General features: G+C 39.2%; 1 long non-coding RNA gene across 9 annotated transcripts; it reads left to right on the forward strand.

Moving 5' to 3' along the window:
• Window positions 1–3,820: 3,820 nt before the first annotated feature.
• LOC119325459 lies at window positions 3,821–26,767 on the forward strand. Of its 9 annotated transcripts, XR_005157545.1 has the most exons (15): window positions 3,821–4,239; window positions 4,324–4,398; window positions 4,500–4,672; window positions 6,223–6,343; window positions 7,458–7,646; window positions 21,180–21,244; window positions 21,334–21,476; window positions 21,702–21,744; window positions 22,307–22,439; window positions 22,599–22,703; window positions 23,008–23,076; window positions 24,108–24,160; window positions 25,127–25,205; window positions 25,766–25,851; window positions 26,555–26,767. It is a non-coding gene; the product is annotated as an uncharacterized LOC119325459 (long non-coding RNA). The 9 variants fall into 9 exon arrangements; XR_005157539.1 differs by having other exon boundaries at window positions 21,180–21,476; window positions 25,127–25,296; XR_005157535.1 differs by having other exon boundaries at window positions 21,180–21,476.

Consider the following 26,767-nt stretch of genomic DNA (forward strand, 5'->3'; position numbering starts at 1 on the left):
CCACAAAAAGTTTGGGCATTTTTGGATTTCATTTGAATTTATTCAAAAATGAAAAGGGCATTTAAAATGCTATTTTTGCTCTGCTAAAATGCATTAGGCCTATTTAGAGTAGATGATGATGTTGTGTTCCTTAACAACAAATAGTTTTGGATTATTTGCTAAAAGGTGAACATTTTTCCAACAAGTTTTGATCAACTTCATTTTGCACTTTTTAATTTGATCGGATGCTCCTTAACTTCATTACATAGGGATGTTACAATTCTCCTCCTCTAAAAGAAATTCTCGTCCCGAGGATTAAGAGGTAGAAAGGAAAATATCGGGGTATTCAGCACGGAGGTTATCCTCGCGTTCCCAAGTGGCTTCATCTTTAGTATGATTTGACCATTGCACCTTGAGGAACTTGGTAATCTTCTGGTGGGTTTGACGTTCAGCTTCTTCAAGAATGTGGATCGGATGCTCTTTGTATGTGAGATCATCTTGAACTTCAATCAATTCTGGATCCACTTCACGTTCCGGATCCTTGAAGCATCAACGAAGTTGCGACACGTGGAAGATGTCATGGACGTGAGAGAACCGAGGTGGCAACTCCAGTTGATAAGCCGCCAGTCCACGACGGGCGAGAATGCGGAAGGGACCAATGTAGCTCGGAGCTAGCTTGCCCTTGACTCTGAACCGATGAGTTCCTCTCAAAGGAGTGACATGCAGATAAGCTTGATCACCAGGTTGATAAGTTGAACCCTAGTGTTTCCGGTCATAGTTGCTCTTCTGGCGGGACTGGGCTGCCTTGAGATTATCCTGGACAATGCGAACCTGCTGTTCAGCTTGTTGAATAATGTCCGGACCAATGAGCGTCCGTTCCCCAGTTTCTGACCAATTCATACGGGTTCGGCACTTACGTCCATATATCACTTCGAAGGGTGCCATTTTCTTTTATTCATTTTTATTTTTCGTTTTCATTTTCTCATTTTCTGTTTCTTTTTCTTCATAAATATTAAAACTGCTCGGAATTTCATTTTTTTTATTTTTCAAAAAATTTAAAATTGAAAATTTTGTTCGTGTTATTCAAAACTTGTTCACATTTTTTTTGGAATTACAATTTTTTTCATGTTTTACTTTTTCTTTAAAAAATTGAAACATGTTTACAATTTTCATTAATAGTTCACAAACTTCAAAAATTGATCAGAATTTCAGTTTTTATGTTTGTATTCTCAAACATTTGCAAGTTTTCATTAATTTATTAACCTTTTCAAAATTTATTCAAAATTTTGAATTATGTTCAAAATTTGTTCACATTTCTTTTTTTCCTTTTTCTTCTGTTTTTCCTTTTTCAATATAATTTGAGCTTCCATATGATTTTGTTCTTAGTAATATTTTGAGCTCCCATATGATTTTGCAAAAATGTGAAAGTTGGTCACATAATTAGATTGCAATATCCAACACTGCCACAAAAAGTTTGGGCATTTTTGGATTTCATTTGAATTTATTAAAAAATGAAAAGGGCATTTAAAATGCTGTTTTTGCTCTGCTAAAATGCATTAGGCCCATTAAGAGTTAATGATGATGTTGTGTTCCTTAACAGCAAATAGTTTTGGATTATTTGCTAAAAGGTGAACATTTTTCCAACAAGTTTTGATCAACTTCATTTTGCACTTTTTAATTTGAATGGAATTGAGAGAAGGAATTTGAAATGAGATATTATCCCAACATGATTATCGTTGCAAATCTCAGTAGCTTAGCATCATCATGATGGATTACTGTAGCACCATTACATAGTTGTGTTACAATTCTCCTCCTCTAAAAGAAATTCTCGCCCCAAGAATTAAGAGGTAGAAAGGAAAAGATCGGGGTATTCATCACGGAGGTTATCCTTGCGTTCCCAAGTGGCTTCATCTTTAGTATGATTTGACCATTGCACCTTGAGGAACTTGGTAATCTTCTGGCGGGTTCGACGTTCAACTTCTTCAAGAATGTGGATCGGATGCTCTTTGTATGTGAGATCATCTTGAACTTCAATCAATTCCGGATCCACTTCACGTTCCGGATCCTTGAAGCATCGACGAAGTTGCGACACATGGAAGACGTCATGGACGTGAGAGAACTAAGGTGGCAACTCCAATTGATAAGCCACCAGTCCACGACGGGCGAGAATACGGAAGGGACCAATGTAGCCCGGAGCTAGCTTGCCCTTGACTCCGAACCGATGAGTGCCTCTCAAAGAAGTGACACGCAGATAAGCTTGATCACCAGGTTGATAAGTTGAACCCCAGTGTTTCCGGTCATAGTTGCTCTTCTAGCGGGACTGGGTCGCCTTGAGATTATCCTGGACAATGCGAACCTGCTCTTTAGCTTGTTGAATAATGTCCGGACCAATGAGCGCCCGTTCCCTAGTTTCTGACCAATTCAGAGGGGTTCGGCACTTACGTCCATATATCACTTCGAAGGGTGCCATTTTCTTTTATTTATTTTTATTTTTCGTTTTTATTTTCCCATTTCTGTTTCTTTTTCTTCATAAATTTTAAAATTGCTCGAAATTTCATTTTTTTATTTTTCAAAAAATTGAAAATTGAAAATTTTGTTCGTGTTATTCAAAATTTGTTCACATTTTTTTGGAATTACAATTTTTTCATGTTTTATTTTTTCTTTAAAAATTTGAAACATGTTTACAATTTTCATTAATAGTTCAAAAAATTCAAAAAATGATCAGAATTTCAGTTTTTATGTTTGTATTCGAATTTTTTTGCAAGTTTTCATTATTTTATTAACCTTTTCAAAATTTTGAATTATGTTCAAAATTTGTTCACCTTTCTTTTTTTCCTTTTTCTTTATGTTTTTCCTTTTTGAATATAATTTGGGATTCCAAAAAAGTACTTCCTCTGTTGTGGCAAAAAGTTTGTCAATTCAAAAAATGTTCATGATTCGGACAAATGTTTGGAAAATGATAAATGCTCACGGATTCAAAAAATTATTCATGATTTCAAAAAAAATGTTAGGTCACTCAAAAAATGTTCTCAATTTCTTTAAGAAATGTTCATGAATTTTAGAAATATGTTCATTTATTTCTCTAAAATGTTTAAAATATTCAAAAGATGTACAATTTCAGAAATGTCGTGAAATTCTCCAAAATGTACAAGATTTTTAAAAGTGTTCACGAATTTGTAAAAACAAATTACGATTTTCAAAACATTGTAGTGAATTTGGAAAAATGTTCATCATTTGAAAAACTGTTCACGGTTTCAAAAGTGTTCACGAATTAACAAAATTTGCACGATTTTGAAACATGTTCGTGAATTCGTAACAGGTTTACAATATATAAAAATGTTCTCCATTTTAAAATTTGTTCGTTTTTTAGAAAGTCTGAATATTCTTTGATTATAGTGAACAAATTCTGAATTAAAAAAATGTTCACCCCGATTTGAAAAAACAATGTTTGAATTTCAGAAAATATTCACCAATTTGAAAAAATGGTGCCGGATTTCAGAAAATGTTCTCGAAGTTTGGGAAAAAAAAATGAAAACTAAATAAAAGTTAATCGGAAAACGAAAACGAAAAGGAGTAAAACCGGAACGAAAAAAAACAATGAGAAAACAAGTTTTTTTAAGGGTGGGAATATAGGTTTGGAATGGTTCAACCTTCCCAAAACCTGCCACGCGCTGTATAGGAAAACCCCCCCTTCTGACCGTTGGTGCGTGGCCTTCACTTACCAAAGTTGTTCTTCGACAAGAAAGAGAAAAGAAAACCCAGCCCAGTAGCCCACGCAGCGGAAAAACCAATCCGCCGCCGCTGTCTTTTCCCTCTCTCACATCCCGTCGCTTCCGCCGCCGGCCGATTCCCGTTTCTTCGTCCGTCGCACGCACGCACGCACGCACGCGCACACCTCCTCTCATCCCCGTCTCACGATGAGCAGGGGATCAATGGATGTAAGGTTCGGCTTCCAATCCATCGAGGACGCCGGCCAGTCCACCGAGGGGAGAGTCCAAATTGTGCACGCGAAAGCCCTAGGCGTCGCGCATACCATCTTCGCCGCCTCGCCCAGCGTTTGCTCGCCTTAGCTCGCGGAGATGGAGCAGGACGCGCCACCCGTCCCGCACCAGGCCCAGGACGACGGCGCCGTGGACGGCTGGGCGCGCGACGACACGGAGCCCTCCCCTACGGCGTCCCGGCGGAGTGCCCCGAGGCGTAGGTCCTCCTCCTTGCCGCCGCCTCCGTGCAGCCGCTCGTCCGCGACCCTCAACTACGACTGTGCGTGCCCTTCAACCCTTTGTCTCGAATCCATGGATTGTATTGTCATTTGTTTCTGATTTGAGCGTCCATGGGTGGTGGCAGCGGTGGGAGGAGCCCTGCGACGACCTCGACGCCTGTTCCCGCGAGCACGACCACTGCGTCCGCCCCGCAAGAAAGGTACTAAACCAACCACACATCCCCCCTCAGGAATCAGAAACAACCATACATGCTGCCAGTCTTCCAGCGATTTCCTTCTAAATTCCACTTGTTATGTGCAGCCGCATGGATTGGGGATATGTACTTCGGTTTGGGTTCATCAAAAGGGGCAATTGTTGAGCACTTGTATCAACTATCGAGGATCTCAACTTCACATGGATCACACTATGATCAAGTGCATTCTGGTGGTGTGATGATTGTGACGGAAAATGTTAGCAGCAGAAGCAATCGCTACGTAAGTGATAGCCTGTATGACGTCTCTTTTGATCCCGCTTTGTTTATTTTTCAAATCATTAATATTTCCATTGCTTTTCTTCTTGCATAATTGCTCTAATCTCCAGCAATTTTCCGTTGTTGATAAAAATTGGTAGTATATGCAGCTGTGATCATGAAATTGTATTGGGCAGAATAGGGAAAAGGTCATTTGATTAATGGAATAGATGATGCCTTAACTCTGTTCAAGATAGGTCTCAGCTGTGATCATGAAATTGTATTGGGCAGAATAGGGAAAAGGTCATTTGATTAATGGAATAGATGGTGCTTAACTCTGTTCAAGATAAGTCTCAGTTGTGATAATGAAATTGTACTGAGCAAAACAAGGAAAATGTTACTTGTTTAATGGAATAGATTATGCCCTCGTGACAGGTCTCAGCACCAATATTAAAAATCAGTGCACCTGAATTGCGACACAATTTTTCTCATTTGGAACTGCGGTTATAAGGTGTTTAATCTGAAAGCTATGCGTTCATTAAATCATCAAGTATGGAAATGCTTGACCATTTCTGTAAATTACATAGTATAACATTATCAGTTTGTTTTTTGCATTATTTCCCAGTTCTCTTGCGGTACTATTCAACAGCCTATCTTCCTGCCTACGAGATGAAAGTGGGTTTTTGTTTACTTAACATGGTTGCCTTATTAACAAATTCATGGTTTCTGTCAGTTATTTTTTATACACTACCTAAGGAACAACTCATCTTCCTACCTACCAGATATACTACTGCTTGATTGCGTAGCTCCCTGCTTAAGAAGCTCCACCGTTCTTCTATATGTAAAAAAATGAGTTCTAATTTTGTGGAAAGACACGCACAATGCTGATGTTCTGAGGGTCGGTGTTCATTGCTAGTGGCAAATAATCCCAGATTTCTATGTTCGATAATCCCTCTCGATATAGCTCCCTTCATTTGCACAACATAATCTAGCATACAACGGTTCTGATTTGGATTATGGGTGTTTCTCCAAAAACTAAGATTATATGCCTGAGAACAAACAAATAACAATATAAACTTACCTCAAAGCCTATGGGATGACTGAAGCTTGATAAATAGTTTCATATGCACTATGGTCTTGTAACAGTAGAAATAACCTTCGAGGGAAAGAGAACCATAAGTATAGGTCACTGCATAGTAGAAGGCCTGTAATCGTGTTGTTTGTATGCACTATAGTCTCTTTATAGAAGTCGACAAAAACAGAGACATCCTAAATTTGGTTTTCTGTTTTTTCTCGTCAGTTAAGAAAAGAAACATTAACTCTTGGATTATCAGTAAGGGAATATGCCTTATCAGAATACTAGTCTTATGGTGGTTATTATTGCTTAACGTTGTGAGGAAAAATAAGAATATCACGTTTTTGTCTTAGAAAAGGGTTGTGGCAAACTTTTTCATAAGCGCACCCTGTTATAAGAAATGGAAGTATAGACAATTAGATCAGCTGCATATTTCCTTTGTTATATATGTAATCCATAAGTGCCGGTTTGTGAACTGAAAAAATGGTGGCTCCATGCAGGATTTTGACCTCCATACGAAATCTGCAAGGGTAACAACAGCAAAGGAAACTGGTGTAAGTTGAGTACTAAGACTCGAAGATGAGCTACCATCAAGATTATGTCTCGACAATCAAGTATACTGTGAGCACTTATTTTTCTTTTATACATCAATTAAAATTATCAATTAACTACAAAGTGATCAACATATTTGTCTTAGATATTAAGAAAACTTAGTAATGCCATGTGTTGTATGGACTTAACTTTGTCTCATCTAGTTAATCAGAGCACAAAGAGTGAATATCAAATTGGCTAACTTGAATTATCTGGAACTTTCACCATACCATCTGTACAGTATCCATTAAAATCTGAAATTGGCTCAGTAGTGGCCTTCCCTACTGATTTTCACTTAAAAAAAATTCTCAAACTTAAGACTGCAATGAAATATGGGTGCATGTTATTTTTATGATGCCCGAGTAACTAAGAGAAAATAAGTTCATATATAGTTCTGTTGTGAGTAAACTAAGAAGGGTAAAGTTGCGAAGAAGAAACACAACGATCAACAGTAGTTATATCTCTATTTTTGAATTATAAACTGAAGTTGCCATGGTAGCAATATTTAGGAAAATCTGATTTTGTAGCAGGGCGCTAAGTTTGACTTAACCTGCAAAAATTTAAATAAGATTATAGCATATTCTGATGGCAAGCAGATATGGATGTTTCTAGAATAAGTATATTTGATAAACTTACACACTTTACTGGCTTGATTGATCTAAAAAATTATTGTTATGCACCCGCATTATATTTCTAAAGTTGGTACTATATATAAATCCGAGAAGTGATATAAACAAAGCAGTACGTAAACATGCAAAAAATGTCAGAAGAAAATAAGGTATCATATTAGTTTTATAATCACAGTTATGCAAGAGAATACAGAATAAAGTGGACTATTGCTTGAATCTCGAAATAACGCATGATCCATATTAAGTTAATTACCAATACGGTCTCACTTACATAAAAGATCTTATACTCCCTCCGTCCCAAAATAAGTGTCTCAACTTTGTACTAGAGCTAGTACAAAGTTGTACTAAGCTTGAGACACTTATTTTGGTACAGAGGGAGTATTAGTTTACAGAGGGAGGGCTTAAGATAATATTCCTCAAAACCCGATGAAAGTTCTTTTACAGTTAAGATCTTTGTTAAAAGGAAATACAAATTCAGTATTTTTGCAATATAACTGGTGTTGGCTGTCATGCAGGAATTTTTTTACCGAACTCACAGAAGTAGATTGTGTATCCCATCCAACGTTCAACCTAATGGACATTGAGGGAACCACTTTGAGTAGGCAATTGTTTCTGTGGAGGAAAATGCATGATACTAAAGCTAAGCTTCCTTTGGTCCAGATGAAATCAAGGCAACTGGGTCTTCTATCTTCAAACATCAATTTGTTAGTTCTTCCTGGCTTCAGTGCATCCCCTCATATTATTTTGTTTAAACTACAATGCAGTGTGCTAACTATTTTCTAAAAAAATTACAGTGTACTCCCTCCATTCCTAAATATAAGTCTTTCGAGAGATTTCACTATGGACTACATACGGATGTATATAGACATAGTTTAGAGTGTAGATTCACTCATTTTGCTCCGTATGTAGTCTCCTATTTGAATCTCTAAAAAGACTTATATTTAGGAACGGAGGGAGTATTAATTAAGTAAAACTTATTTGAAGTAGATGTAGCATGGCCTTTAGGATTTTGCACACGGACCACACCAATTTCGAGTAGTTGTACTTCTACATATCTGCTCACCAAATAGCTGCATGATCATTATGAACGTGGTGAACTTTAAAGCTATTTTCTTTAGTAGTCCTAAAAGAAACTGATCTATTTGTGTGGGGCCAGAGAAGCGTACTTTCAATACAAACTGCAATTGCTTGGGCAAGAGAAGTCAACTCAATACTGCAATTTTCCATATGTAATAAGAGGAGGCGTACCATTGTAAACCGATGTAGGCTGAAGGCTAGCTGCATCTTTGGCGTGTGGTCAAACCCGACAAGCTGCAACTATGTGGAGCATCCACACTACTGCCACCACATGCTTGCTAAAACGCTTAATCTGACCATCCCCGTACATCGGCCAAATCTTCGGCAAGCATGTTTGATGGCAAGCTCGGGCATTGTATTGAGTATCCTGATGATAACCGTCATGAAAATCACTACATGGATCGATGTGCCCATCGTGTCTCGTAGTAGCCCACTTTGGAGAAGAATACACCAACCATTTTGGTAGTGGGCATCTCAACACTTCTATTTGGGCCTCATTCCCCTAATACGCTAGTAATTGTCTCCTTTCTCGTATTTGTCTTAGTCTCACTCCCATACACTTCATGATCCGAGAGAGGGAATGCTAGCAGCCATGGTGGCAGTGTCCCCTCTGGCCGTTCATGCAACTTGAGAGGATGAAGTCTCTAGCGATGTCGCGCGAAAGGCATCGACGCTAGTGAGTTTGCTACCATCCTAGCCGCAACGACAATGTGGCAGAGCATATAGTGGAGGGCAGAGCAAGACGGTCGAGGGAGATGGCTCATCAGAAGAATCCACAACATGCGGACGACCAGTGTAGTAGAGAAGAGGATGAGGCGGAATCACTGGGGAAGCCTCAGGGGACGAGCCAAGTAAGGTAATATCATGTAATGAACGAGGCGGGAAAGCCGCATGTATTGATGAGCTTGATAAGAAGCCATTAGAGGTAGAAGAAACCTCGATCCCTAGGAAGTAGCAAAGAGGACCAAGATCAGACATAAGAAACCCACTATGATGAGCCTTCACAAAGGCAATGTACTTAGAGTCATCACAGTGATGATCGACATATAGAAGAAGAGTTAGACCACAAGTTGAAAGGTGGACAAGAAGTGTAGGATCATGAGCACTCGCCGAAAACTAGCCGCAATCACCACTGAGACAAAATGATCCAACTAGGCACGAGGGGTTTGCTTAAGGCCATAAAAGAGCGGTGAAGTCGACAAACCATGCCATCAGGAAGAGAATACCCCGGTGGTAGCTATATGTAGACCTCATGCAACAGGGAGGAAGGGAAATGATATCCCACATGCCTATGCATGCAAGAGCAACAATCTCCTCTACAATCGCATGCTGTAATTCATGATGAACAAATTCGTCATAATAAGAAGTCGTCTCGAGAAAAGCGATGCCAAAATAACCAATAACCATAGCGGTCAATAGGCAGAAGCGAGCGAGCTCGGAAGCCATAAGTAGGCCGAGCTTTAGGCGGTGTGTTGCCACCAGGAAAGGCCATAGTAGTCGAGGGAGATGGCTCATTAGAAGGATCCACAACACGTGGACCACAAGTGTAGTGAAGAAGATGATAAAGGGGGAATCATTGCGGAAACCTCATGATGAGCGAGGTGAGGTAGCCTCGGGTAATGAATGAGGTGGGGAAGCCGCATGTGGCGACGTGTGGGGTCTATAACAGTAGTACGGGGATAAGCTGGGATAGGTGGGCGAGGGCAATAAATGAGTGATAAGTGTATCAAGAAAATTGAGGGAAGAAATATCGTCAATGGGGGAGGTCGAAGGAGAGTATGGAGGTGGATAGAAAGGACGAGACTCAATCAAAAGTCACATCTCAAGAAATGCACATCCGACGACTAACAAGATCCCAACACCGATAGCCCTTGTGCTCATCACTATAACCTAAGAAGACACATTCAACAAATTGATCAAGCAGTTTGGTGCATGAAGAACATAGCAAATACAACCAAACAAATGAAGTTGCCGCTCAACCAAACAGTTAGGAGAATGCTCAGAAAGACGCTCGAGAGGAATGTCACCCTGTAGAGTTGAGGAGGGATGAATGTTGATGAGATAGGTCGCTACGATCATCAACGCGCTAGCCGCCTCATGAAGGTGACGATGCTTGCGCTAAACAACCCCATTATAAGCATGAGCACCAGAACAAGAGAACCGAGCAAGTGTGCTTTGCTCAACAAGGAATCTGCGCAACAAATGAGAGAGATACACACAAGCTGTATCTGCACGAAAGGCATGAATAGTAGTGGAAAACTGGGTATGAACCAAGGCGGCAAACTTCTTATAGATAGATAAGACCTCACTACAAGGCATAAAATATATCGACTTGTGTCGAGAGAAATAAGAGTAAAGATAATAGTGGCGATGGCCTCCTTTCGAGGCAAAGGGAGCTGGGTCCCAAAGATCAGAGTGAATAGGATTGAAAGGACGCTGAGACACAGACTTGCTATGAGGATATGGTAACTGAACGTGTTTATCGAGCCGACAAACTTGACTGTCTAAAGTTACATTGAGAGAGGCGGATCCTTGAAGACCACATCATTCTAAGGATGAGAGACGAGAGCCACACATGTGACTGAGATGATGATGCCACAAAGAGTCAGTAGACAAGGTAAGAGAGTTGGAGAGACTAGTGGATGTGGTAGCGGAGGGAAGGTGAAGCCTGCCAAGCTCCAGAGGCTGTGCGAGTCACAGCGTCGAGGGCCCACACAAAGTAGAGCACTCGTGTGCCGATCCTAAATCAGAGAGTCAGAGTCAAGAATATTGGAGTAATAGAAATATTGTTTGTGTTAGGTTCAATGATATATTTGCTTGGATTCTAGGTCGGAGTTACACTTGAAAATGGGCACTTGGATTTGTGATATTTTGACATGAGCTTGAAGCTGGAGAACTTTAGGGTGTAGCATGATGAACCTGAGATGTATTTAATTTATGTAGGTATTGTATGAGTAGCATGAATGTGGTATTGGTGGACTATTGGATGGTCTTCGATATTACTAGTTGGATTCTAGGTTGGAGATAACTTGAGCACTTGGATTTGTGATATTTTGACCAAAGGTTAGTATCTTGTATGTGCCCCATATGGATATGAGCATGGAGATGATACGAACGGATCATAGTTGGTAGACTTCGATGATTTTGCTAGCCCTCCCCAAGAATGTTACGAGTCATGATCATGGGAGAATGATTTGGATTAATTAGAATAGATGACAATTTCAGTGGTATGAGCCTTGTTGAAGCAATTGATCTTGCTTTTATTATATGTTTTTGCTCCTTTAGATGCAGTAATAGGAGGAGGGTAGTACTTATGAAGTGATGTTATGTTCGTGGATAAATAGATCTTTAATAACCTTGGAACGGGCTCGGATGTGTAACATGATTAGCTTGGTTGTGAAAATTCATGGACTATTACATCATCTTGGATTGAGTTAGTATGAAGAAACAAAGATATTGGTGCACTAGAAATGTTGTTTGTGTTAGGTTCAGTGATACATCTGTTGGGATTCTAGTTCGGAGTTAAACTTGAGATTGGGCACTTGGATTTGTGATATTTTCACATGAGCTTGAAACTGGAAAACTTTAGGGTGTAGCATGATCAACCTGAGATGTACTGAATTTATATAGGTATGGTATGATTAGGATGAATGCGGTATTGGACTATTGGATCATCTTGGATATTACTAGTTGGTTTCTAGGTTAAAGATAACTTAAGCACTTGGATTTGTGATATTTTAACCTAAGCTTAGTAGCTTGTATGTGTCCCATATGGATATGAGCATGGAGACGATACAAATGGATCATAGTTGATAGACTTTGATGATTTTGCTAGCCCTCCCCCAAGAATGTTACGAGTACAAGATCATCATGGGAGGATGATTTGGATTAATTAGAACAAATGGAAATTTCTGTGGTATGTATGCCTTGTTGGAGCAGCTGATATTGCTTTTATTATGTGTTTGTTCCCCTTTAGATGTAGTAGCAGGAGGGTAGTAGTTATACGTGATTGATAAATTCATCTTTAATAACCTTGGAACAATTTGGATTTACTTAGATGATTGTGATCTTGAAAACAAATCTGGTTGATAAATAACTTCCAAATTTTAGATCTATAGTAATCCAGTGGAGGCTGAGGTAGTTGCAGAGGAGCGATGAGAAAGCACATCAGAAGCTTTGCTCGATTGCCTGAAGATTGACATTGCAGCAATGGCTTGGCGCAAAGCCCGATGCAGCTGACAGGGTTTTCACCCTCTCCCACACCTCCCGTGCATTGTTCATTTCCCACCAATTCGACTTGATGTCCTTTCCTTGCTACGGTTTTCGTGCCACTGACTTGATCCGGCATCACACGTTCTCCCACTGTGCGTCCTTGGCCTTGGCGGTAGGTAACGTCGTGCTCTCGGGCTGTGTCTCGTGGGTTAGCCATTGCGGTGTCGACTGCCTGTGTGGCTATGGCGGCGCCCAGTAGGGAAACACGTGATGTTGTCGGATTGAGGCATCGCACATCGCACCCCGAAGCCAGGCAAAGGATGCCGGTCGGACTGGCAAGGAGCGTATTGCACATGAGGTATGGCAGAAGGCATGAAAACGTTATTGGGAGTGGATTGTCATTGCCGTCATTCATTGTAGTTTGAGCCAAGCATCAGGGGATGACGATCGAGGAAGGTGGGAAGATGGTTGGATCATAGTTATGATTACTACTAGATTCACACGTTTAGAGATTGAAACTGGAGAACTTTTGGGTGTAGTATGATCGAAGAGATATTGGATTTATATGTATAATATGATCAGGATGATTTTGAAAATTGATTGACTATTACATCATCATTGAATGAAATAGTAGGAAGAAGACAAAGATATTGGAGTAATAGAAATGTTGTATACGTTAGGTTCAGTTACATATCTGCTTGGATTCTAGGTCGGAGTTAAACTTGAGAATGGGCACTTGGATTTGTGATATTTTGACATGAGCTTGAAACTTGAGAACTTTAGGGTGTAGTATGATGAACCTGATATTGGAGTAATAGAAATGTTGAATGTGTTAGGTTCAGTTACATATCTGCTTGGATTCTAGGTCGGAGTTAAACTTGAGAATGGGCACTTGGATTTGTGATATTTTGACATGAGCTTGAAACTGGAGAACTTTAGGGTGTAGTATGATGAACCTGAGATGTATTTGATTTATATAGGTATAGTATGATTAGCATGAGTGCGGTATTGGTGGACTATTGGATGGTCTTAGATATTACTAGTTGGATTCTAGGTTGGAGATAACTTGAGCACTTGGATTTGTGATCTTTTGACCAAAGCTTAGTAGCTTGTAAGTGCCCAATATGGATATGAGCATGAAGATGATACAAACGGATAATTGGTAGACTTTGATGATCTTGAAAAAAAATCTGGTGGATAAATGACTCGTAATTTTTGGATCTATAGCCATCCAGTGGAAGCTTGCTTTATACTGGACTTAAATAACTATGATAGTGGGCTTGTTTGGATCATAGTTGTTATTTGGACTAGATGCATATCTTTAGAGATTGAAACTGGAGAACTTTAGGGTCTAGTATGATCAATCAGAGAGATATTGGATTTAAATGTGTAACATGATCATCTTGATTGTGAAAACTGATGGACTATTACATCATCTTGTTGGATTGAATTAGTAGGAACAAAACAAAGATATTGGTGTAATAGAAATGTTGTTTGTGTTAGGTTCAATGATACATCTGCTTAGATTCTAGTTTGGGGTTAAACTTGAGATTGGGCACTTGGATTTGTGATATTTAAACATGAGCTTGAAACTGGATAGGGTGTAGCATGATCAACCTGAAATATATTGAATTTATATAGGCATTGTATATGATTAGTATGAATGCGGTATTGGTGGACTATTGGATCATCTTGGATATTACTAGTTGGATTCTAGGTTGGAGATAACTCAAGCACTTGAATTTGTGATATTTTAACCTAAGCTTAGTAGCTTGTATGTGCCCCATATGGATATGAGCGTGGGGATGATACAAACATATTGTAGTTGGTAGACTTTGATGATTTTGCTAGCCCTCCCCAAGAATGTTACGAGTACGAGATCATCATGGTAGGATGATTTGGATTAATTAGAGTAGATGATAATTTTAGTGGTATGAGCCTTGTTGGAGCAGCTGATCTTGCTTTTATTATGTGTTTGTGCTCCTTTAGATGTAGTAGTAGGCCGAGGGTAGTAGTTATGACATGATATTGTGTTGGTGGATAAATACATCTTTAATAACCTTGGAACAATTTGGATTTACTTAGATGATTGTGATCTTGAAAACAATTCTGGTGGATAAATAACTTCTATTTTTTGGATCTATAGTAATCCAGTGAAGGCTGAGGTAGTTGCAGAGGAGCGATGAGAAAGCACATGAGAAGCTTTACCACAACGGCTTGGCGCAAAGCCCGATGCGGCCGACAGTGTTTTCACCCTCTCCCACACCTCCCATGCATTGTTCATTTCCTGCCAATGCGGCTTGGTGTCCTTCTCTTGTTTGCGGGTTCCGTGCCACTGACTTGATCCGGCATCACACGGTCTGCTTGGATTCTAGGTTCAGTTGTATGTGTTAGGTTCAGTTACATATCTGCTTGGATTCTAGGTCGGAGTTAAACTTGAGAAAGGGCACTTGGATTTGTGATATTTTGACATGAGCTTGAAATGGGAGAACTTTAGGGTGTAGCATGAGGATCCTGAGATGTATTTGAATTATATAGGTATAGTATGATTAGCATGAATGCGGTATTGGTGGACTATTGGATGGTCTTGGATATTACTAGTTGGATTCTAGGTTGGAGATAACTTGAGCACTTGGATTTGTGATCTTTTGACCAAAGCTTAGTAGCTTGTAAGTGCCCCATATGGAACATGAAGATGATACAATTGGATCATAGTTGGTAGACTTTGATGATTTTGCTAGCCCTCCCCAGGAATGTTACGAGTGTACAGGATCATCATGGGAGGATGATTTGGATTAATTAGAACAGATGACATTTTTAGTGGTATGAGCCATGTTGGAGCAGCTGATCTTGCTTCTATTATGTGTTTGTGCTCCTTTAGATGCAGTAGTAGGAGGGGGTAGTACTTATGAATTGATATTATATTGGTGGATAAATGGATCTTTAATAACCTTGGAACAATTTGGATTTAATTAAGTGCTTGTGATCTTGAAAAGAAATCTGGTGGATAAATAACTTATAATTTTTGGATCTATAGCCATCGAGTGGAAGCTTGCTTTATACTGGACTTAGATAACCATGACAGTGGGCTTGATTGGATCATAGTTGTGATTTGTACTAGATGCACACCTTTAGAGATTGAAACTCGAGAACTTTAGGGTCTAGTATGATCAATCGGAGATATATTGGATTTATATGTGTAATATGATTAACATGATTCTGAGTATTGATGGACTATTACATCATCTTGGATTGAATTAGTAGGAAGAAAACAAAGATTTTGGAGTAATAGAAATGTTATTTGTGTTAGGTTCAATTATATATGTGCTTGGGTTCTAGGTTGGAGTTAAACTTGAGATTGGGCACTTGGATTTGTGTTATTTTGGCATGAGCTTTAAACTGAAAAACTTTAGGGTGTAGCATGATCAACCTGGGATATATTGAATTTAAGTATAGTATGATTAGCATGAATGCGGTATTGGTGGACTATTGGACCATCTTGGATATTACTAGTTGGATTCAAGGTTAGAGATAACTTGAGCACTTGGATTTGTGATATTTTGACCTAAGCATAGTAGCTTGTATGTGCCCTATATGAGCATGGAGATAGATACAAATGGATCGTAGTTGGTAGACTTTAATGAATTTGGTAGCCCTCCCCAAGAATGTTACGAGTACAGGATCATCATGAGAGAATGATTTGGATTAATTAGAATAGATGCCAATTTTAGTGGATCTTGCTTTTATTATGTGTTTGTGCTCCTTCATACGCACTAGGAGGATGGTAGTATTTATGAAGTGATGTTATATCGGTGGATAAAAAGATCTTTAATAACCTTGGAACAATTTGGATTTACTTAGGTAATTGTGATCTTGAAAAAAATTTGGTGGATAAATAACTTTAATTTTTTGGATCTATAGTCATCCAATGTGGTGCCTCAGACGGACACCTTTCGATATTTGGGGTCGATGCTACAGAAGGATGGGGGTATTGATGAAGATGTGAACCATCGAATTAAAGCCGGATGGATGAAGTGGCGTCAAGCTTCTGGCATTCTCTGTGACAAGAGAGTGCCACAAAAGCTAAAAGGCAAGTTCGACATGATGGCGGTTCGAATCGCAATGTTGTATGGCGCTGAGTGTTGGTCGACTAAAAGGCGACATGTTCAACCATTAGGTGTGGCGGAGATGCGTATGTTGAGATGGATGCATGGCCACATGAGGAAGGATCGAGTCCGAATGATGATACGAGATAGAGTTGGGGTAGCACCAATTGAAGAGAAGCTTGTTCAACATCGTCTTAGATGGTTTGGGCATCTTCAGTGCAGGCCTCCAGAAGCTCCAGTGCATAATGGACGGCTAAAACATGCGAAGAATGTCAAGAGAGGTCGGGGTAGACCGAATTTAAGATGGGAGGAGTTCGTAAAGAGAGATCTAAAGGATTGGAGTATCACCAAAGAACTAGCTATGGACAGGAATGTGTGGAAGCTTGCTATCCGTGTGCTCGAACCATGAGTTGGTCGTGAGATCTTAGGGGGCTCACCTCTAGCCTACCCCAACTTGTTTGGGGCAAATGCTTTATTGTTGTTGTTGTTGTTGTTGTTGTTGTTGTTGTTTTATACTGGAATTAGATAACCATGATAATGGGCTTGGTTGGATCATAGTTATGATTTGTACTAGACACACACCTTTAGAGACTGAAATTGGATAACTTTAGGGTGTAGTATGATCAATCAGAGATATATTGGATTTATATGAGTATAATATGATCAGCAAGATTGTGAAATTGATGGACTATTACATCATCTAGGATTGATATAGTAAAAAGAAACAAAGATACTGTAGTAATAGAAATGTTGTTTGTGTTAGGTTCAATGATATATATGCTTTGATTCTAGGTCGGAGTTAAACTTGAGATTTGGCACTTGGATTTGTGATATTTTCGCATGAGCTATAAACTGGAGAACTTTAGGGTGTAGCATGATCAACCTAAGATGTATTGGATTTATATAGGTATAGTATGATTAGCATGAATGTGGTATTGGTGGACTATTGGATCATCTTGGATATTACTAGTTGGATTATATGTTGGAGATAACTTGAGCACGTGGGTTTGTGATATTTTGACCTAAGCTCAGTAGCTTGTATGTGCCCCATATGGACATGAGCATGGAGATGATACAAACAAATCGTAGTTGGTAAACCTTGATGATTTTGCTAGCCCTCCCCAAGAATGTTACGAGTACAAGATCATCATGAGAGGATGATTTGGATTAATTAGTATAGATGACAATTTCAGTGGTATGAGCCTTGTTGGAGCAGTTGATGTTGCTTTTATCATGTGTTTGTGCTCCTTTAGATAAAGTAGTAGTAGGAGGGTATCACTTTGAAGTGATATTATATTGGTGAATAAATAGATTACCTTGGAACAATTTGGATTTACTTATGTGATTGTGATCTTGAAAAAAATGTAGTGGATCAATAACTTCTATTTTTTGGATCTATAGTAATCCCGTGGAGACTGAGGTAGTTGCAGAGGAGCGATGCGATAGCACATGGGAAGCTTTATTCGATCGCCTGAAGATCGACATTGCCGCAATGGCTTGGCGCAAAGCCCGTTGTGGCTGACAGGGTTTTCACCCTCTCCCACACCTCCCGTGCAATTTTCATTTCCCGCCAATTCGGCTTGGCGCCCTTCCCTTGTTTGCGGGTTCTGTGCCACTGACTTGATCCGGCATCACACGTTCTGCCGCCGTGCATCCTTGGCCTTGGCGGTAGGTAACGTCGTGCTCTCGGGCTGTGTCTCGTGGGTTAGCCATTGCGGTGCCGACTGCCCGTGTGTCTATGGCGGCGCCCAACAGGGGAACATGAGTTGTTGTGGGACTGAGGCATCACACATAGCAATCCGAAGCTAGGCAAAGGATGCTGGTCGGACAGGCAGGCAGCTGATTGCACATGAGGTATGGCAGAAGGGATGAAAACGTTGTTGGGAGCAGAGTGTCATTGTCGTCACTCATTGTACTTGGAGCCAAGCGTTGAGGGGATGGTGGGAAGATGGTTGGATCATAGTTATGATTACTACTAGATTCACACCTTTAGAGATTGAAACTAGAGAACTTCAGGGTGTAGTTTGATCAATCGGAGATAATTTATATGAGTGTAATATATGATCAGCATGATTGTGAAAATTGATTGACTATTACCGAAAAAGGCTTTCGCCCCGCTTTATATATAAAGCAAACCACCAAGCACAAGGTTCAACAAGGTACCAACAAGCGGATACACACATATACAGCCACCGCACGCAGAGTCGCACAATACAACAAACACACGCTTGGATTGAAATAGTAGGAAGAAAACAAACATAATCGAGTAATAGAAATTTTGTTTGTGTTAGGTTCAATGATATATCTGCTTGGATTCTAGGTCGGAGTTAAACTTGAGAATGGGCACTTGGATGTGATACTTTGGGGTGAGCTTGAAACTGAAGAACTTTAGGGTGTAGCATGATGAACCTGAGATGTATTGGATTTACATAGGTATAGTATGATTAACATGAATGCGGTATTGATGGACGATTGGATGGTCTTGGATATTACTAGGTGGAAACTAGGTTGGAGATAACTTGAGCACTTGGATTTGTGATATTTTGACCTAAGCTTACTAACTTGTATGTCCCCCATATGGATATGAGCATAGAGATGATACGAACGGATCGTGGTTGGTAGACTTTGATGATTTTGCTTGCCCTCCCCCAGGAATGTTACGAGTACAAGATCATCATGGGAGGATGATTAGAATAGATGGCAATTTCAGTGGTATGCGCCTTGTTGGAGCAGCTGATCTTGCTTCTATTATGTGTTTGTGCTCCTTTAGATGCAGTAGTAGGAGGGGGTAGTACTTATGAATTGATATTATATTGGTGGATAATTGGATCTTTAATAACCTTGGAACAATTTGGATTTACTTAGGTGTTTGTGATCTTGAAAAAATCTGATGGATAAATAACTTCTAATTTTTGGATCTATAGTCATCTAGTGGAAGCTTGCTTTATACTGGACTTAGATAACCATGATAGTGGGCTTGGTTTGATCATAGTTATGATTTGTACTGGATTCACACTTTTAGAGATTTAAAATGGAGAACTTTTGTGTGTAGTATGACAATCGAAAATATATTGGATTTATACGGGTGTAATATGATCAACATGATTGTGAAAATTACATCATCTTGGATTGAATTAGTAGGAAGAAAACAAAGCTATTGGAGTAATAGAAATGTTGTTTGTGTTAGGTTCAATGATATATCTGCTTAAATTCTAGGTCGGAGTTAAACTTGAAATTGAGCATTTGGATTTGTGATATTTTGACATGAGCTTGAAACTGGAGAACTTTAGGGTGTAGCATGATCAACATGAGATATATTGGATTTATATAGGTATAGTTTGATTAGCATGAATGTCGTATTGGTGGACTATTGGATCATCTTGGATATTACTAGTTGGATTCTAGGTTGGAGATAACTTGAGCACTTGGATTTGTGATATTTTGACCTAAGCTTAGTAGCTTGTATGTGCCCCATATGGATATGAGCATGGAGATGATACAAATGGATCGTAGTTGGTAGACTTTGATGATTTTGCTAGCCCTCCCCAGGAATGTTACGAGTACAAGATCATCATGGGAGGATGATTTGAATTAATTAGAACAGATGGAAATTTCTGTGGTATGTGTGCCTTGTTGGAGCAGCTGATCACGTTTTTATTATGTGTTTGTGCTCATTTAGATGCAGTAGTAGCAGTACGATAGTACTTATGCAAAGATGAATCCAAGGGTGAAGGTTTGGTCTTGCTAATTTCTATCGTTACAGTTCATTAGTTTTTTTCTCAAATCTTATAGGATGATGTTTTGTTGTTGAACTGTAGTTTTTGGATCCCTCAGAATCTTTGGATATCGCAAATTCTCGACCCCTCTTGATTTAACTTCTTCGCTTGCTCAGTACAACAATTTAGTGTCCAAAGATTCTGATTTAGATTATTATTATTATTGGTTGTTTCTCTAAAACATGGGATTATATGGTTAGGGGCAGGGTGACTTGTCTTCTTGATGATGTGTGTTTGGATGATCATTATTTTCTCTATTTTAATTTCTTCCCCTCCACAACTCATCTTTAATCTCACAATTCTAATTTGTATTTATTGGTGGTTTTCTAGAAATTGGGGGTTATATGGCCTAGCGGGGGCACTTATCGTCTCGGTGGTCTATGTTTGGAGATCATCACTCTTTCCATTTAATTTCCTCCTCTCGACTGTTTAATTTTAAAGTCCTTGACAATTCTGATTCGGATTCGTTGGTGGTTCTCCAGAAGATGGAATTATACGGCCTAGCGGGTGGTCCTATTTTGCCTCTGCGGTTCTTTTTCAGTTGCTTGACTTTTTTGACCTTTCTTATTTAATAATTAAACTCCCCAGACATTAGGTTTTCTCTATTCTTGGTCGGTAATTCTCAACTACTGCAGCAACCGGCTTGGATAATTGCATTTAGGAACCAGTGTTGTAACCCGTCATCCCTACCCCAACCGAGACAGGCTTATTTACCCTTTACCTCCTCTTTGTTTGACACATGCTTTAGCTGAGCTTCACTGACTTATTGAAAGGTATCTTGCTCGTTGCAGGTCGTAGTTGACTAATTCAAGTACAACCTACTATTGAGTTGCAGCTTTTCTAAATCGTAACTTTGTCATCCTTTAAAATTATTTTACTAGGCAACATTTTGAATCCAGATTTATCTGCAAAGGTGCAACAATAGAGATTCAAACTAATGTTGCATCCTACAACCAAAAAAGACTATGCTCCAGTTTTAACTCTTACCACTTATTTTTATTTCATGTAGCTACTTGTTCATGTCTTTGATTTAGGTTATTTGCTTCTGCCTTCCCTGTGATTGCAGGTTTAATTTAAGCCCAGACCATGCTGGCAGTGAGTCGGAATCAGTTAAAATCGTTATGTTCTCAAGTGTTTCTCTTGCCCACAAATACATTTATTCATTTTCGTTGACCTTGCTATGTTCTATTGTAATTCGAGTTCGAATATTTATTTTGTAGCCCTGCTTTGTGCTGTCCTAATTCAAGTTGCGCTGCCACAAAATGCTTCTAATTTAACTGTTGTAAGCGCAGCAATAGGAGCAGCGCAGGCGGCCACTTCATCTAAGCTTACATGGAACGTATGCCCTGTTGCAGCCTCGCAGGTACCCATAGTCGTCTCTCTCTCTCTCTTTTGATTTGATCCTCAGAAATTCTCAGCTTTATTTCTGTGGATTCTGTTTTATCTATGCTTGCTATGTGTTTGACAAAAATCCAAGCTCGGCCGAGGCGAAGATTTCGTGCTTAGGTTTTTACTCAAGTATTTCATCTTTTTCTGAAATTTAGCTCCAATGAACTAAAATTTTTTGGCATCCCTTTTTCTCCTGCAGGTCATTATCATCTCATCTCACCACACTCATGCCACATAACCTGGTGAGTTCACTCCTTACTCATTCTATGTACCAGTTCTGTAGCTTTATTCACTGAACCGAGAGATGATATTTGCGTTCAGTTAGATGCTGCTTCCTCGATTTTGACTATGCTGGCTAAGATATGTATTTTAGATTTAGTCTTCAGAAAGAGTATGGGATGTCCAAGGCAAGCTTTTTATCCATGCATTTTTCCTATTGCAATATTTAGTTGATTTCGGAATAGAAGATCTGGAAATATTCCTTACAGATTTAGGCCTGCAACACGTGTTTGTTAAGGTGCTCCTTCAGTTAGTATGCTTGAATATGTTTGTTAAGGCTAAGATATGTATTTTAGATTTAGTCTTCAGAAAGAGTATGGGATGTCCAAGGCAAGCTTTTTATCCATGCATTTTTCCTATTGCAATATTTAGTTGATTTCGGAATAGAAGATCTGGAAATATTCCTTACAGATTTAGGCCTGCAACACGTGTTTGTTAAGGTGCTCCTTCAGTTAGTATGCTTGAATATGTGAGGTAGTTCTGCACTCTGACATGTTCTCCTTCATCTCTCTTTATGTTCTACAGATAATTGATGAAAAAACTTTGATAAAGAAATACCGGCGCCGTCTCATCGTCTTCATCGACATGAGCATCTCTGTCGGTCCACGCGTCCATGCCTCCCCATCTACCGTGCTGGAGTGGCCGCCTCCTGGTTGAGGTATCGCGCCGTCGCCGCTACCCTGGTCCATCCTCTCCTCCTGCCGAGGTCGCATGTTCGTCGAGGCATCAAGACACCTTGGTTTTCTTTTCTTTTTCACTATTTCTGTTCTTCCACTTGTTTCTTCTTCCTGGATATCCCTATCCGCTGAAATTGCAGGCTGAGGTGAGCACCATGAGGATGAGGAGGTCAGTGGCTGATATAGAGAGCTCCTCGAACGAGGAAGTAGCAGTTCTGGAGCAACTCAAAGATGTCATTTTTCAGGTATGTTCACCGGAAGAGGGGTTACTATTTTGGCATGTCCAGTTAGTTCATGTAACCTTTGCATCTAACTCTTGCTAGCTTGTCCAGATTGCACACATGGTATTGATGTGTTGGTAAAGTCCTTTTAGATGAAAAGAAAGTGCCTTTTTCTTTCTATATAGTTGACCTGTGAATATTTATTTATATTAATGAATGTAAGAGTTTTCTGAATTTTATCTTCTCGTTTGTAGTTTTGATGGGAATCACTACAAATAGTTATGTTCATGAATGTAAGAGTTTTCAGAATTTTACCTCTCATTTGCAGTTTTGATGGGAATCGGTACAACAACAATTAGAACAGACTGCATTGCACGTTCAGAACCAATTTCTAGGGGTAAGCTGTTTTTATTCCATCTTGGTTTTAAATTGGTTACTTAGCATAGCATATTGATTGTTGAGCTTTATTTCATCTACATTTGGTTCTGAACATGTGTGCTTTTAAGAAACTTTGTATTCATCCCTATTTTGAAGAGCCCACAAAGAGACTAAAAAAATGGTGATAGGCATGTCCAGAATGCCGAAAGCTTCATTTTGGTGCATTAGATAGTTTATAGCTTTGTCACTGGAGGGTAGGTTGTCACATAGGGGTTGCTGCTTGTGAAAATTATATACAACCATGAGTCCCTGACAAAATAATCGCAGCTTGTGAAAATTATATACAGCCATGAATGCTCCATAGTTCTACATGCAACACAGCTAATTACTGAATCTGCAATGCATGCTTATTTCTGGCAGAAGCTTAGTGGATGAATTAGCATTGTGTAAAGTCTGTCTAAGCTCCTGTCTCTTTTCTTTCTATAAACTGGAAGGCCAGGATAGATTTCTTAATACCATTTTGGGATTGTTTGAGCACTGAACAATGTTAACAGGTTTCCCATTTCTCATTTCTTAATACCATTTTGGGATTGTTTGAGCACTATACCAATGTTTTGCTTTCTGCTAAAGTCAAAGATACTGTATCCAATGTTTTTCAATTGCCAACACATGCCAAATTCTGCATATTCGCGCCATGGAGAGTGCGGAAGTAATGTAATAATGTGGCACTAAGATTGGCGAGTGACGCCTACTTCCAGTATACAGAGTTTATCAAAATGCACATGAGTTGTCTTGTCAAATGTTCAGAAAACTGTTGTGTTAAAACTGCTGCCAGATTAGTTCACATGTGTCTCTGTTTACATAATTTCTTGCTTCTTATTGAACTTTACGCTGCATTTCTCTGAACTTCCTTGCTTGCTTGACGTTGGCTTGCGTTCTTCCCTCTCCCATATGGTAGCCGTCTAGGCTCTCTTCCAGCGCTTGCTCGGATCATCCGACAAGGCTCTCTGCCAGATGCCTAATTCTTATTTTCCGATGTTTTGTGTGCAGGATTATGGCAAGTAGCAGTGATCGTTCGGGTTCTTGGGGAACGGCATTTACAGGTTAACTCGGAAATTCAGAATTTCAGTCTTCGTATTGACATCCGAGAGGAAGAGAAGTGCTGCAGAGACGTGTTTTATTTCAAAGTGACGATACTTACAAAGTAAACCATGCTTTGTCAACCGAATATGTGTATGTATGTATGTATAGGCAATAAAGGCGAAGAGCAGAGTCTTTACTTCTTCTCTTCCAATGAATCTCCTAGGGAAATGAAGATATGGATAGGTGCTACTGGAGTACTCCCTCCGTTCTTAAATATAGGTCTTCGTAGAGATTTCAACAAGTGACTACATATGGAGCAAAATGAGTGAATCTACACTCTAAAATATGTCTATATACATCTGTATGTGGTAGTCCATTTGAAATCTCTAAAAACACTTATGTTTAGGAACGGAGGGAGTAGGCAACATATACTTATTATGGAGGAGAGCGTGTGGGTGTACATAATAGGGAAGCAAGTGAGATCCCGAGAAAATACGCATACAAGTATATCGCAAAGTGAATGCTATATTATTCTTAAATGAAATTTACAGTAGGTTGACTTCTAATATAGTTGGAGCATCCTTTTTTCAACAGTCTAATTACTCCATGTAATTACTGCAAGCGTAAACTCAAGAAAAAAAACTATGTTGTTTAGTGTGAGCTGCAAATTTAGTTTCTGTTGGTGGATTTCCTCAACCATATTTTTGTTGCATAGAGTGGACTTGGTAGGAGTCTATTATTCAGCTCCGTTCTATGTTTGGAGAGCACTCTCTCTTTTTCCCTTTTGTGGGAAAATATTTTATAGAGAACTCTGCACTAACCCATGATTAGTAGCTGTGATATATGATGATTATCCAATGACAAAACTGTTACAGAAACCTTCATTTTGAATTGCATTTCATCTTCTATTTCAACTAAATTCTTGCCAGCATGCTATTTACCACATATACATACTTTAGCCTGCACAATTGACGGACCTGCTACAGTTCAGTAGGAAATTTCAAGCATGGACCAAGGAAACAAGATGCTGATGGAGTGTCATGTATTGCTGCTACCTGATTTTCTGTGAGCTTTCAAATTAGTTCTGCGTTGTCCTTCAACAACTGCTTTGTATAATCCAGAAGAATTGGTATCTGCATAGGCAATTGGTACCACGGTGCGCTTGCTTAGGCCATCTAACATTATGGGTAGAGATAGAGTTTAGGCACCCGGATAAGGGGATATAGAGATTGTAGGCCATAGATATGAAATAACTCAAGTGTCAATATCAAATGTTCTTCTCTTTACATAGACAAAAGGGATAATGTGTTTTACTTAGTATATATAAATTGACATGCCATAGATATTTACGGTACAATGCCTTTCCCACACATTCAATGGACAGTCCACTTCCATGTTTATTTCTTCTTACACCCAGAATATTGACTGAAAGACTAGCAATAAAATTATTAGAAGAGTTTATTCTTGCGTACATTGAAGCACTATAATCTCTACCATTCAGTTACAGTTTAAAGTTCATATATAGTAACATTATTATAGGTTGTTTTTATATTTTTATCAATTGAAGCTTTCTTATTAGATTTTTTTCGAGCTGGCTTCCTTCTCAACACCCTATACTAATATAGGTTATTGGACAAAGTTCTGTACTGACAGTCCAAAACTTTGTGGTCGCCCAGGCTATTCAGCCTTTAATCATATTTAACATCATCAGGTAAGCAAAGATGTCATGGTCAGAAGTCATTGGCTATGTGGTATATATAGGCGCATGTTTGTTAAACTACTTTGCGCATTCGATTGTTTTCAGGAACAATAGATTTTCTTAAAAAGAATTAACTCAATGTGAAAATGAACATTGATGTTTTTTGTCCCTCGAAGGAGACAATGTTTAATATTTGCTTACATGACCAGGAACATTAGGAGATGTTCAAATGAGTAGTTAAAGATGAAGAGTTATTTGCAAAGATGATAACTTTCTTTTCTGTACAAACATGATGGCTATACCCACAGTATTGCTCTTGTTACCTTCTTTTGACGTAGACCTTAGCTCATTTTCTTAGCAACAAAAATTCTGAACTTATTGTGCGCACATGCTTATTTGGTCAATCAGGATAATAATAATTTTGCGGTTTTTCTACAAGTTTGATCAGTTTATTGTTTTCAGAATTAGAATCTTGCTGATTAACCTATCTGCATTTTTAGTTCAGTAGCTACCTACATGAGGTAGGTCCATTAACTCTTTTCTAGAACCAGATTGTTGATATTTCCTCAGAAGTAAAAATGTTACCTTTTCCTTCACTTGCTTACTTGAAACCAGACTATTAGGTACTCACCTTCCAAGATATATAAACAACCAAAAATAACACGTGAGGCTATTCTTTGGTTCTTGATCAAACAACCAACACTCTGGTGTATAGGGTCTCTGGACAAACAAGCTCGAGGAGGCCATTGTTTGGTGCAGCCCACGACGACAACGACACCATTGACCACTGAAGCAAGGTCCTTATATGGTCACTGAAGAAATCATCTTTTCTTCCGACAGAAGGGCACTTTTCTTGAATCTTTGTCAGTGTCTGTTGTAATTTACTATCATCCCTAAGACAAACTTGATTCTGTGTTGCCGTTCTTTA

The sequence above is a fragment of the Triticum dicoccoides genome, chromosome 1B (genome assembly GCF_002162155.2).
Source record: "Triticum dicoccoides isolate Atlit2015 ecotype Zavitan chromosome 1B, WEW_v2.0, whole genome shotgun sequence".
In the NCBI taxonomy this organism is placed as follows: Eukaryota; Viridiplantae; Streptophyta; class Magnoliopsida; order Poales; family Poaceae; genus Triticum; species Triticum dicoccoides.